A 15,755-nucleotide genomic window follows, 5' to 3' on the forward strand; every position below is an offset into this window, starting at 1 on the left:
AAAATCCATATAAATTCTGTAATAATGGTCAAAAATCCATGTAATTTTTGTAAAAATGGCCAAAAATCCATGTAATTTGTGTAGAATTGACAAAAATCCATGTATTTTATGTAAAAATGGCCAAAAATCAATGAAATTTGTGTAAAATTGTCCAAAATTCCATGTATTTTATATAAAAATGGCCAAAAATTGAAGTAAATTATGTAGAATTGGTCGAAATCCCATGAAAATTGTGAAGAGTTGACAAAAATCCATATATTTTATGTATAAATGGCCAAAAATCGATGAAATTTGTGTAGAATTGTTCAAAATTCCATGTATTTTATATAAAAATGGCCAAAAATCAATGAAATTTGTGTAGAATTGTTCAAAATTCCATGTATTTTATATAAAAATGGCCAAAAATTGAAGTAAATTATGTAGAATTGGTCGATATCCCATGAAAATTGTGTAGGATTGTCCAATAATCCATATATTTTATGTAAAAATGACCAAAAATCCATGTTATTTGTGTAGAAATGTCCATATATCCATGAAAATTATGTAATAATGGCCAAAAATCCATGAAATTTGTGTAAAATTGTCCAAAATTCCATGTAATTTATGTAAAAATATCAAAAAATTGAAGTAAATTATGTAGAATTGGTCGAAATCCCATGATAATTGTGAAGAGTTGACAAAAATCCATGTATTATCTGTAAAAATTGCAAAAACCTCATGTAATTCGTGAAGAATTGTCCAAAAATCCATGTATTTTATTTAAAAATCCATAAATTCATGTAAATTATGTAAGTATGGTCAAAAATCCATGTAATTTGAGTAAAAATGGCCTATTATCCATGAAATTTGTGTAGAATTGTCCAAAACTCCATGCATTTTATGTAAAATTGGCCAAAAATTGAAGTAAAATATATAGAATTGGTCGAAATCCCATGAAAATTGTGAAGAGTTGACAAAAATCCATGTATTATCTGTAAAAATGGTCAAAAATCTATGTATTATCTGTAAAAATTGCAAAAACCCCATGTAATTCGTGAAGAATTGTCCAAAAATCCATGTATTTTATTTAAAAATGGCCATAAATTCATGTAAATTATGTAATTATGGTCAAAAATCCATGTAATTTGAGTAAAAATGGCCAATTATCCATGAAATTTGTGTAGAATTGTCCAAAACTCCATGCATTTTATGTAAAATTGGCCAAAAATTGAAGTAAAATATATAGAATTGGTCGAAATCCCATGAAAATTGTGAAGAGTTGACAAAAATCCATGTATTATGTGTAAAAATGGTCAAAAATCCATGTATTATCTGTAAAAAAGGCAAAAACCCCATGTAATTCGTGAAGAATATTCCAAAATTCCATGTTTTTTATATAAAAATGGCCAAAAATTGAAGTAAATTATGTAGAATTGGTCGAAATCCCATGAAAATTGTGAAGAGTTGACAAAAATCCATATATTTTATGTAAAAATGGCCAAAAATCAATGAAATTTGTGTAGAATTGTTCAAAATTCCATGTATTTTATATAAAAATGGCCTAAAATCAATGAAATTTGTGTAGAATTGTTCAAAATTCCATGTATTTTATATAAAAATGGCCAAAAATTGAAGTAAATTATGTAGAATTGGTCGAAATCCCATGAAAATTGTGAAGAGTTGACAAAAATCCATATATTTTCTGTAAAAATGGTCAAAATTCGTTGTATTATCTGTAAAAATGGCCAAAATTCATGTGTTATCTGTAAAAATTGCCAAAATCCAAGTATTTTATGTAATAATGGTCAAAAATCCATGTAATTTTTGTAAAAATGGCCAAAAATCCATGTAATTTGTGTAGAATTGTTCAAAATTCCATGTATTTTATATAAAAATGGCCAAAAATTGAAGTAAATTATGTAGAATTGGTCGAAATCCCATGAAAAGTGTGAAGGATTGTCCAATAATCCATATATTTTATGTAAAAATGACCAAAAATCCATATAAATTCTGTAATAATGGTCAAAAATCCATGTAATTTTTGTAAAAATGGCCAAAAATCCATGTAATTTGTGTAGAATTGACAAAAATCCATGTATTTTATGTAAAAATTGCCAAAAATCAATGTAATTGGTGTAAAATTGTCCAAAACTCCATGTAATTTATGTAAAAATGTCCAAAAATTGAAGTAAATTATGTAGAATTGGTCGAAATCCCATGAAAATTGTGAAGAGTTGACAAAAATCCATGTATTATCTGTAAAAATGGTCAAAAATCTATGTATTATCTGTAAAAAAGGCAAAAACCCCATGTAATTCGTGAAGAATTGTCCAAAAATCCATGTATTTTATTTAAAAATGGCCATAAATTCATGTAAATTATGTAATTATGGTCAAAAATCCATGTAATTTGAGTAAAAATGGCCTATTATCCATGAAATTTGTGTAGAATTGTCCAAAACTCCATGCATTTTATGTAAAATTGGCCAAAAATTGAAGTAAAATATGTAGAATTGGTCGAAATCCCATGATAATTGTGAAGAGTTGACAAAAATCCATGTATTATCTGTAAAAATTGCAAAAACCTCATGTAATTCGTGAAGAATTGTCCAAAAATCCATGTATTTTATTTAAAAGTCCATAAATTCATGTAAATTATGTAAGTATGGTCAAAAATCCATGTAATTTGAGTAAAAATGGCCTATTATCCATGAAATTTGTGTAGAATTGTCCAAAACTCCATGCATTTTATGTAAAATTGGCCAAAAATTCATATAAATTCTGTAATAATGGTCAAAAATCCATGTAATTTTTGTAAAAATGGCCAAAAATCCATGTAATTTGTGTAGAATTGTCCAAAACTCCATGCATTTTATGTAAAATTGGCCAAAAATTGAAGTAAAATATATAGAATTGGTCGAAATCCCATGAAAATTGTGAAGAGTTGACAAAAATCCATGTATTATGTGTAAAAATGGTCAAAAATCCATGTATTATCTGTAAAAAAGGCAAAAACCCCATGTAATTCGTGAAGAATATTCCAAAATTCCATGTTTTTTATATAAAAATGGCCAAAAATTGAAGTAAATTATGTAGAATTGGTCGAAATCCCATGAAAATTGTGAAGAGTTGACAAAAATCCATATATTTTATGTAAAAATGGCCAAAAATCAATGAAATTTGTGTAGAATTGTTCAAAATTCCATGTATTTTATATAAAAATGGCCTAAAATCAATGAAATTTGTGTAGAATTGTTCAAAATTCCATGTATTTTATATAAAAATGGCCAAAAATTGAAGTAAATTATGTAGAATTGGTCGAAATCCCATGAAAATTGTGAAGAGTTGACAAAAATCCATATATTTTCTGTAAAAATGGTCAAAATTCGTTGTATTATCTGTAAAAATGGCCAAAATTCATGTGTTATCTGTAAAAATTGCCAAAATCCAAGTATTTTATGTAATAATGGTCAAAAATCCATGTAATTTTTGTAAAAATGGCCAAAAATCCATGTAATTTGTGTAGAATTGTTCAAAATTCCATGTATTTTATATAAAAATGGCCAAAAATTGAAGTAAATTATGTAGAATTGGTCGAAATCCCATGAAAAGTGTGAAGGATTGTCCAATAATCCATATATTTTATGTAAAAATGACCAAAAATCCATATAAATTCTGTAATAATGGTCAAAAATCCATGTAATTTTTGTAAAAATGGCCAAAAATCCATGTAATTTGTGTAGAATTGACAAAAATCCATGTATTTTATGTAAAAATTGCCAAAAATCAATGTAATTGGTGTAAAATTGTCCAAAACTCCATGTAATTTATGTAAAAATGTCCAAAAATTGAAGTAAATTATGTAGAATTGGTCGAAATCCCATGAAAATTGTGAAGAGTTGACAAAAATCCATGTATTATCTGTAAAAATGGTCAAAAATCTATGTATTATCTGTAAAAAAGGCAAAAACCCCATGTAATTCGTGAAGAATTGTCCAAAAATCCATGTATTTTATTTAAAAATGGCCATAAATTCATGTAAATTATGTAATTATGGTCAAAAATCCATGTAATTTGAGTAAAAATGGCCAATTATCCATGAAATTTGTGTAGAATTGTCCAAAACTCCATGCATTTTATGTAAAATTGCCCAAAAATTGAAGTAAAATATATAGAATTGGTCGAAATCCCATGAAAATTGTGAAGAGTTGACAAAAATCCATGTATTATGTGTAAAAATGGTCAAAAATCCATGTATTATCTGTAAAAAAGGCAAAAACCCCATGTAATTCGTGAAGAATTGTCCAAAATTCCATGTATTTTATATAAAAATGGCCAAAAATTGAAGTAAATTATGTAGAATTGGTCGAAATCCCATGAAAATTGTGAAGAGTTGACAAAAATCCATGTATTATCTGTAAAAATGGTCAAAAATCTATGTATTATCTGTAAAAAAGGCAAAAACCCCATGTAATTCGTGAAGAATTGTCCAAAAATCCATGTATTTTATTTAAAAATGGCCATAAATTCATGTAAATTATGTAATTATGGTCAAAAATCCATGTAATTTGAGTAAAAATGGCCTATTATCCATGAAATTTGTGTAGAATTGTCCAAAACTCCATGCATTTTATGTAAAATTGGCCAAAAATTGAAGTAAAATATGTAGAATTGGTCGAAATCCCATGATAATTGTGAAGAGTTGACAAAAATCCATGTATTATCTGTAAAAATTGCAAAAACCTCATGTAATTCGTGAAGAATTGTCCAAAAATCCATGTATTTTATTTAAAAATCCATAAATTCATGTAAATTATGTAAGTATGGTCAAAAATCCATGTAATTTGAGTAAAAATGGCCTATTATCCATGAAATTTGTGTAGAATTGTCCAAAACTCCATGCATTTTATGTAAAATTGGCCAAAAATTGAAGTAAAATATATAGAATTGGTCGAAATCCCATGAAAATTGTGAAGAGTTGACAAAAATCCATGTATTATCTGTAAAAATGGTCAAAAATCTATGTATTATCTGTAAAAATTGCAAAAACCCCATGTAATTCGTGAAGAATTGTCCAAAAATCCATGTATTTTATTTAAAAATGGCCATAAATTCATGTAAATTATGTAATTATGGTCAAAAATCCATGTAATTTGAGTAAAAATGGCCAATTATCCATGAAATTTGTGTAGAATTGTCCAAAACTCCATGCATTTTATGTAAAATTGGCCAAAAATTGAAGTAAAATATATAGAATTGGTCGAAATCCCATGAAAATTGTGAAGAGTTGACAAAAATCCATGTATTATGTGTAAAAATGGTCAAAAATCCATGTATTATCTGTAAAAAAGGCAAAAACCCCATGTAATTCGTGAAGAATATTCCAAAATTCCATGTTTTTTATATAAAAATGGCCAAAAATTGAAGTAAATTATGTAGAATTGGTCGAAATCCCATGAAAATTGTGAAGAGTTGACAAAAATCCATATATTTTATGTAAAAATGGCCAAAAATCAATGAAATTTGTGTAGAATTGTTCAAAATTCCATGTATTTTATATAAAAATGGCCTAAAATCAATGAAATTTGTGTAGAATTGTTCAAAATTCCATGTATTTTATATAAAAATGGCCAAAAATTGAAGTAAATTATGTAGAATTGGTCGAAATCCCATGAAAATTGTGAAGAGTTGACAAAAATCCATATATTTTCTGTAAAAATGGTCAAAATTCGTTGTATTATCTGTAAAAATGGCCAAAATTCATGTGTTATCTGTAAAAATTGCCAAAATCCAAGTATTTTATGTAATAATGGTCAAAAATCCATGTAATTTTTGTAAAAATGGCCAAAAATCCATGTAATTTGTGTAGAATTGTTCAAAATTCCATGTATTTTATATAAAAATGGCCAAAAATTGAAGTAAATTATGTAGAATTGGTCGAAATCCCATGAAAAGTGTGAAGGATTGTCCAATAATCCATATATTTTATGTAAAAATGACCAAAAATCCATATAAATTCTGTAATAATGGTCAAAAATCCATGTAATTTTTGTAAAAAATGGCCAAAAATCCATGTAATTTGTGTAGAATTGACAAAAATCCATGTATTTTATGTAAAAATTGCCAAAAATCAATGTAATTGGTGTAAAATTGTCCAAAACTCCATGTAATTTATGTAAAAATGTCCAAAAATTGAAGTAAATTATGTAGAATTGGTCGAAATCCCATGAAAATTGTGAAGAGTTGACAAAAATCCATGTATTATCTGTAAAAATGGTCAAAAATCTATGTATTATCTGTAAAAAAGGCAAAAACCCCATGTAATTCGTGAAGAATTGTCCAAAAATCCATGTATTTTATTTAAAAATGGCCATAAATTCATGTAAATTATGTAATTATGGTCAAAAATCCATGTAATTTGAGTAAAAATGGCCTATTATCCATGAAATTTGTGTAGAATTGTCCAAAACTCCATGCATTTTATGTAAAATTGGCCAAAAATTGAAGTAAAATATGTAGAATTGGTCGAAATCCCATGATAATTGTGAAGAGTTGACAAAAATCCATGTATTATCTGTAAAAATTGCAAAAACCTCATGTAATTCGTGAAGAATTGTCCAAAAATCCATGTATTTTATTTAAAAATCCATAAATTCATGTAAATTATGTAAGTATGGTCAAAAATCCATGTAATTTGAGTAAAAATGGCCTATTATCCATGAAATTTGTGTAGAATTGTCCAAAACTCCATGCATTTTATGTAAAATTGGCCAAAAATTGAAGTAAAATATATAGAATTGGTCGAAATCCCATGAAAATTGTGAAGAGTTGACAAAAATCCATGTATTATCTGTAAAAATGGTCAAAAATCTATGTATTATCTGTAAAAATTGCAAAAACCCCATGTAATTCGTGAAGAATTGTCCAAAAATCCATGTATTTTATTTAAAAATGGCCATAAATTCATGTAAATTATGTAATTATGGTCAAAAATCCATGTAATTTGAGTAAAAATGGCCAATTATCCATGAAATTTGTGTAGAATTGTCCAAAACTCCATGCATTTTATGTAAAATTGGCCAAAAATTGAAGTAAAATATATAGAATTGGTCGAAATCCCATGAAAATTGTGAAGAGTTGACAAAAATCCATGTATTATGTGTAAAAATGGTCAAAAATCCATGTATTATCTGTAAAAAAGGCAAAAACCCCATGTAATTCGTGAAGAATTGTCCAAAATTCCATGTATTTTATATAAAAATGGCCAAAAATTGAAGTAAATTATGTAGAATTGGTCGAAATCCCATGAAAATTGTGAAGAGTTGACAAAAATCCATATATTTTCTGTAAAAATGGTCAAAATTCGTTGTATTATCTGTAAAAATGGCCAAAATTCATGTGTTATCTGTAAAAATTGCCAAAATCCAAGTATTTTATGTAAAAATGGCCAAAAATTCATATAAATTCTGTAATAATGGTCAAAAAACCATGTAATTTTTGTAAAAAATGGCCAAAAATCCATGTAATTTGTGTAGAATTGACAAAAATCCATGTATTTTATGTAAAAATTGCCAAAAATCAATGTAATTGGTGTAAAATTGTACAAAACTCCATGTAATTTATGTAAAAATGTCAAAAAATTGAAGTAAATTATGTAGAATTGGTCGAAATCCCATGAAAATTGTGAAGAGTTGACAAAAATCCATGTATTATCTGTAAAAATGGTCAAAAATCTATGTATTATCTGTAAAAAAGGCAAAAACCCCATGTAATTCGTGAAGAATTGTCCAAAAATCCATGTATTTTATTTAAAAATGGCCATAAATTCATGTAAATTATGTAATTATGGTCAAAAATCCATGTAATTTGAGTAAAAATGGCCTATTATCCATGAAATTTGTGTAGAATTGTCCAAAACTCCATGCATTTTATGTAAAATTGGCCAAAAATTGAAGTAAAATATGTAGAATTGGTCGAAATCCCATGATAATTGTGAAGAGTTGACAAAAATCCATGTATTATCTGTAAAAATTGCAAAAACCTCATGTAATTCGTGAAGAATTGTCCAAAAATCCATGTATTTTTTTTAAAAGTCCATAAATTCATGTAAATTATGTAAGTATGGTCAAAAATCCATGTAATTTGAGTAAAAATGGCCTATTATCCATGAAATTTGTGTAGAATTGTCCAAAACTCCATGCATTTTATGTAAAATTGGCCAAAAATTCATATAAATTCTGTAATAATGGTCAAAAATCCATGTAATTTTTGTAAAAAATGGCCAAAAATCCATGTAATTTGTGTAGAATTGTCCAAAACTCCATGCATTTTATGTAAAATTGGCCAAAAATTGAAGTAAAATATATAGAATTGGTCGAAATCCCATGAAAATTGTGAAGAGTTGACAAAAATCCATGTATTATGTGTAAAAATGGTCAAAAATCCATGTATTATCTGTAAAAAAGGCAAAAACCCCATGTAATTCGTGAAGAATATTCCAAAATTCCATGTTTTTTATATAAAAATGGCCAAAAATTGAAGTAAATTATGTAGAATTGGTCGAAATCCCATGAAAATTGTGAAGAGTTGACAAAAATCCATATATTTTATGTAAAAATGGCCAAAAATCAATGAAATTTGTGTAGAATTGTTCAAAATTCCATGTATTTTATATAAAAATGGCCTAAAATCAATGAAATTTGTGTAGAATTGTTCAAAATTCCATGTATTTTATATAAAAATGGCCAAAAATTGAAGTAAATTATGTAGAATTGGTCGAAATCCCATGAAAATTGTGAAGAGTTGACAAAAATCCATATATTTTCTGTAAAAATGGTCAAAATTCGTTGTATTATCTGTAAAAATGGCCAAAATTCATGTGTTATCTGTAAAAATTGCCAAAATCCAAGTATTTTATGTAATAATGGTCAAAAATCCATGTAATTTTTGTAAAAATGGCCAAAAATCCATGTAATTTGTGTAGAATTGTTCAAAATTCCATGTATTTTATATAAAAATGGCCAAAAATTGAAGTAAATTATGTAGAATTGGTCGAAATCCCATGAAAAGTGTGAAGGATTGTCCAATAATCCATATATTTTATGTAAAAATGACCAAAAATCCATATAAATTCTGTAATAATGGTCAAAAATCCATGTAATTTTTGTAAAAATGGCCAAAAATCCATGTAATTTGTGTAGAATTGACAAAAATCCATGTATTTTATGTAAAAATTGCCAAAAATCAATGTAATTGGTGTAAAATTGTCCAAAACTCCATGTAATTTATGTAAAAATGTCCAAAAATTGAAGTAAATTATGTAGAATTGGTCGAAATCCCATGAAAATTGTGAAGAGTTGACAAAAATCCATGTATTATCTGTAAAAATGGTCAAAAATCTATGTATTATCTGTAAAAAAGGCAAAAACCCCATGTAATTCGTGAAGAATTGTCCAAAAATCCATGTATTTTATTTAAAAATGGCCATAAATTCATGTAAATTATGTAATTATGGTCAAAAATCCATGTAATTTGAGTAAAAATGGCCAATTATCCATGAAATTTGTGTAGAATTGTCCAAAACTCCATGCATTTTATGTAAAATTGGCCAAAAATTGAAGTAAAATATATAGAATTGGTCGAAATCCCATGAAAATTGTGAAGAGTTGACAAAAATCCATGTATTATGTGTAAAAATGGTCAAAAATCCATGTATTATCTGTAAAAAAGGCAAAAACCCCATGTAATTCGTGAAGAATTGTCCAAAATTCCATGTATTTTATATAAAAATGGCCAAAAATTGAAGTAAATTATGTAGAATTGGTCGAAATCCCATGAAAATTGTGAAGAGTTGACAAAAATCCATATATTTTCTGTAAAAATGGTCAAAATTCGTTGTATTATCTGTAAAAATGGCCAAAATTCATGTGTTATCTGTAAAAATTGCCAAAATCCAAGTATTTTATGTAAAAATGGCCAAAAATTCATATAAATTCTGTAATAATGGTCAAAAAACCATGTAATTTTTGTAAAAATGGCCAAAAATCCATGTAATTTGTGTAGAATTGACAAAAATCCATGTATTTTATGTAAAAATTGCCAAAAATCAATGTAATTGGTGTAAAATTGTACAAAACTCCATGTAATTTATGTAAAAATGTCAAAAAATTGAAGTAAATTATGTAGAATTGGTCGAAATCCCATGAAAATTGTGAAGAGTTGACAAAAATCCATGTATTATCTGTAAAAATGGTCAAAAATCTATGTATTATCTGTAAAAAAGGCAAAAACCCCATGTAATTCGTGAAGAATTGTCCAAAAATCCATGTATTTTATTTAAAAATGGCCATAAATTCATGTAAATTATGTAATTATGGTCAAAAATCCATGTAATTTGAGTAAAAATGGCCTATTATCCATGAAATTTGTGTAGAATTGTCCAAAACTCCATGCATTTTATGTAAAATTGGCCAAAAATTGAAGTAAAATATGTAGAATTGGTCGAAATCCCATGATAATTGTGAAGAGTTGACAAAAATCCATGTATTATCTGTAAAAATTGCAAAAACCTCATGTAATTCGTGAAGAATTGTCCAAAAATCCATGTATTTTATTTAAAAGTCCATAAATTCATGTAAATTATGTAAGTATGGTCAAAAATCCATGTAATTTGAGTAAAAATGGCCTATTATCCATGAAATTTGTGTAGAATTGTCCAAAACTCCATGCATTTTATGTAAAATTGGCCAAAAATTCATATAAATTCTGTAATAATGGACAAAAATCCATGTAATTTTTGTAAAAATGGCCAAAAATCCATGTAATTTGTGTAGAATTGTTCAAAATTCCATGTATTTTATATAAAAATGGCCAAAAATTGAAGTAAATTATGTAGAATTGGTCGAAATCCCATGAAAATTGTGTAGGATTGTCCAATAATCCATATATTTTATGTAAAAATGACCAAAAATCCATATAAATTCTGTAATAATGGTCAAAAATCCATGTAATTTTTGTAAAAATGGCCAAAAATCCATGTAATTTGTGTAGAATTGACAAAAATCCATGTATTTTATGTAAAAATGGCCAAAAATCAATGAAATTTGTGTAAAATTGTCCAAAATTCCATGTATTTTATATAAAAATGGCCAAAAATTGAAGTAAATTATGTAGAATTGGTCGAAATCCCATGAAAATTGTGAAGAGTTGACAAAAATCCATATATTTTATGTATAAATGGCCAAAAATCGATGAAATTTGTGTAGAATTGTTCAAAATTCCATGTATTTTATATAAAAATGGCCAAAAATCAATGAAATTTGTGTAGAATTGTTCAAAATTCCATGTATTTTATATAAAAATGGCCAAAAATTGAAGTAAATTATGTAGAATTGGTCGATATCCCATGAAAATTGTGTAGGATTGTCCAATAATCCATATATTTTATGTAAAAATGACCAAAAATCCATGTTATTTGTGTAGAAATGTCCATATATCCATGAAAATTATGTAATAATGGCCAAAAATCCATGAAATTTGTGTAAAATTGTCCAAAATTCCATGTAATTTATGTAAAAATATCAAAAAATTGAAGTAAATTATGTAGAATTGGTCGAAATCCCATGATAATTGTGAAGAGTTGACAAAAATCCATGTATTATCTGTAAAAATTGGAAAAACCTCATGTAATTCGTGAAGAATTGTCCAAAAATCCATGTATTTTATTTAAAAATCCATAAATTCATGTAAATTATGTAAGTATGGTCAAAAATCCATGTAATTTGAGTAAAAATGGCCTATTATCCATGAAATTTGTGTAGAATTGTCCAAAACTCCATGCATTTTATGTAAAATTGGCCAAAAATTGAAGTAAAATATATAGAATTGGTCGAAATCCCATGAAAATTGTGAAGAGTTGACAAAAATCCATGTATTATCTGTAAAAATGGTCAAAAATCTATGTATTATCTGTAAAAATTGCAAAAACCCCATGTAATTCGTGAAGAATTGTCCAAAAATCCATGTATTTTATTTAAAAATGGCCATAAATTCATGTAAATTATGTAATTATGGTCAAAAATCCATGTAATTTGAGTAAAAATGGCCAATTATCCATGAAATTTGTGTAGAATTGTCCAAAACTCCATGCATTTTATGTAAAATTGGCCAAAAATTGAAGTAAAATATATAGAATTGGTCGAAATCCCATGAAAATTGTGAAGAGTTGACAAAAATCCATGTATTATGTGTAAAAATGGTCAAAAATCCATGTATTATCTGTAAAAAAGGCAAAAACCCCATGTAATTCGTGAAGAATATTCCAAAATTCCATGTTTTTTATATAAAAATGGCCAAAAATTGAAGTAAATTATGTAGAATTGGTCGAAATCCCATGAAAATTGTGAAGAGTTGACAAAAATCCATATATTTTATGTAAAAATGGCCAAAAATCAATGAAATTTGTGTAGAATTGTTCAAAATTCCATGTATTTTATATAAAAATGGCCTAAAATCAATGAAATTTGTGTAGAATTGTTCAAAATTCCATGCATTTTATGTAAAATTGGCCAAAAATTGAAGTAAAATATATAGAATTGGTCGAAATCCCATGAAAATTGTGAAGAGTTGACAAAAATCCATGTATTATCTGTAAAAATGGTCAAAAATCTATGTATTATCTGTAAAAATTGCAAAAACCCCATGTAATTCGTGAAGAATTGTCCAAAAATCCATGTATTTTATTTAAAAATGGCCATAAATTCATGTAAATTATGTAATTATGGTCAAAAATCCATGTAATTTGAGTAAAAATGGCCAATTATCCATGAAATTTGTGTAGAATTGTCCAAAACTCCATGCATTTTATGTAAAATTGGCCAAAAATTGAAGTAAAATATATAGAATTGGTCGAAATCCCATGAAAATTGTGAAGAGTTGACAAAAATCCATGTATTATGTGTAAAAATGGTCAAAAATCCATGTATTATCTGTAAAAAAGGCAAAAACCCCATGTAATTCGTGAAGAATATTCCAAAATTCCATGTTTTTTATATAAAAATGGCCAAAAATTGAAGTAAATTATGTAGAATTGGTCGAAATCCCATGAAAATTGTGAAGAGTTGACAAAAATCCATATATTTTATGTAAAAATGGCCAAAAATCAATGAAATTTGTGTAGAATTGTTCAAAATTCCATGTATTTTATATAAAAATGGCCTAAAATCAATGAAATTTGTGTAGAATTGTTCAAAATTCCATGTATTTTATATAAAAATGGCCAAAAATTGAAGTAAATTATGTAGAATTGGTCGAAATCCCATGAAAATTGTGAAGAGTTGACAAAAATCCATATATTTTCTGTAAAAATGGTCAAAATTCGTTGTATTATCTGTAAAAATGGCCAAAATTCATGTGTTATCTGTAAAAATTGCCAAAATCCAAGTATTTTATGTAATAATGGTCAAAAATCCATGTAATTTTTGTAAAAATGGCCAAAAATCCATGTAATTTGTGTAGAATTGTTCAAAATTCCATGTATTTTATATAAAAATGGCCAAAAATTGAAGTAAATTATGTAGAATTGGTCGAAATCCCATGAAAAGTGTGAAGGATTGTCCAATAATCCATATATTTTATGTAAAAATGACCAAAAATCCATATAAATTCTGTAATAATGGTCAAAAATCCATGTAATTTTTGTAAAAATGGCCAAAAATCCATGTAATTTGTGTAGAATTGACAAAAATCCATGTATTTTATGTAAAAATTGCCAAAAATCAATGTAATTGGTGTAAAATTGTCCAAAACTCCATGTAATTTATGTAAAAATGTCCAAAAATTGAAGTAAATTATGTAGAATTGGTCGAAATCCCATGAAAATTGTGAAGAGTTGACAAAAATCCATGTATTATCTGTAAAAATGGTCAAAAATCTATGTATTATCTGTAAAAAAGGCAAAAACCCCATGTAATTCGTGAAGAATTGTCCAAAAATCCATGTATTTTATTTAAAAATGGCCATAAATTCATGTAAATTATGTAATTATGGTCAAAAATCCATGTAATTTGAGTAAAATTGGCCAAAAATTGAAGTAAAATATGTAGAATTGGTCGAAATCCCATGATAATTGTGAAGAGTTGACAAAAATCCATGTATTATCTGTAAAAATTGCAAAAACCTCATGTAATTCGTGAAGAATTGTCCAAAAATCCATGTATTTTATTTAAAAATGGCCATAAATTCATGTAAATTATGTAATTATGGTCAAAAATCCATGTAATTTGAGTAAAATTGGCCAAAAATTGAAGTAAAATATGTAGAATTGGTCGAAATCCCATGAAAATTGTGAAGAGTTGACAAAAATCCATGTATTATCTGTAAAAATGGTCAAAAATCTATGTATTATCTGTAAAAATTGCAAAAACCCCATGTAATTCGTGAAGAATTGTCCAAAAATCCATGTATTTTATTTAAAAATGGCCATAAATTCATGTAAATTATGTAATTATGGTCAAAAATCCATGTAATTTGAGTAAAAATGGCCAATTATCCATGAAATTTGTGTAGAATTGTCCAAAACTCCATGCATTTTATGTAAAATTGGCCAAAAATTGAAGTAAAATATATAGAATTGGTCGAAATCCCATGAAAATTGTGAAGAGTTGACAAAAATCCATGTATTATGTGTAAAAATGGTCAAAAATCCATGTATTATCTGTAAAAAAGGCAAAAACCCCATGTAATTCGTGAAGAATTGTCCAAAATTCCATGTATTTTATATAAAAATGGCCAAAAATTGAAGTAAATTATGTAGAATTGGTCGAAATCCCATGAAAATTGTGAAGAGTTGACAAAAATCCATATATTTTCTGTAAAAATGGTCAAAATTCGTTGTATTATCTGTAAAAATGGCCAAAATTCATGTGTTATCTGTAAAAATTGCCAAAATCCAAGTATTTTATGTAAAAATGGCCAAAAATTCATATAAATTCTGTAATAATGGTCAAAAAACCATGTAATTTTTGTAAAAATGGCCAAAAATCCATGTAATTTGTGTAGAATTGACAAAAATCCATGTATTTTATGTAAAAATTGCCAAAAATCAATGTAATTGGTGTAAAATTGTACAAAACTCCATGTAATTTATGTAAAAATGTCAAAAAATTGAAGTAAATTATGTAGAATTGGTCGAAATCCCATGAAAATTGTGAAGAGTTGACAAAAATCCATGTATTATCTGTAAAAATGGTCAAAAATCTATGTATTATCTGTAAAAAAGGCAAAAACCCCATGTAATTCGTGAAGAATTGTCCAAAAATCCATGTATTTTATTTAAAAATGGCCATAAATTCATGTAAATTATGTAATTATGGTCAAAAATCCATGTAATTTGAGTAAAAATGGCCTATTATCCATGAAATTTGTGTAGAATTGTCCAAAACTCCATGCATTTTATGTAAAATTGGCCAAAAATTGAAGTAAAATATGTAGAATTGGTCGAAATCCCATGATAATTGTGAAGAGTTGACAAAAATCCATGTATTATCTGTAAAAATTGCAAAAACCTCATGTAATTCGTGAAGAATTGTCCAAAAATCCATGTATTTTATTTAAAAGTCCATAAATTCATGTAAATTATGTAAGTATGGTCAAAAATCCATGTAATTTGAGTAAAAATGGCCTATTATCCATGAAATTTGTGTAGAATTGTCCAAAACTCCATGCATTTTATGTAAAATTGGCCAAAAATTCATATAAATTCTGTAATAATGGACAAAA

At 26.6% G+C, this 15,755-nt stretch overlaps 1 long non-coding RNA gene across 13 annotated transcripts in view; it reads left to right on the top strand.

The window, feature by feature from the left end:
* LOC132926935 (uncharacterized) overlaps positions 1-15,755 on the top strand; it is a 405,462-nt gene that overhangs the window by 120,440 nt on the left and 269,267 nt on the right. The gene's annotated exons all lie outside the window — the stretch shown is intronic.

This window comes from Rhopalosiphum padi, chromosome 3, assembly GCF_020882245.1.
Source record: "Rhopalosiphum padi isolate XX-2018 chromosome 3, ASM2088224v1, whole genome shotgun sequence".
NCBI classification, from domain to species: Eukaryota; Metazoa; Arthropoda; class Insecta; order Hemiptera; family Aphididae; genus Rhopalosiphum; species Rhopalosiphum padi.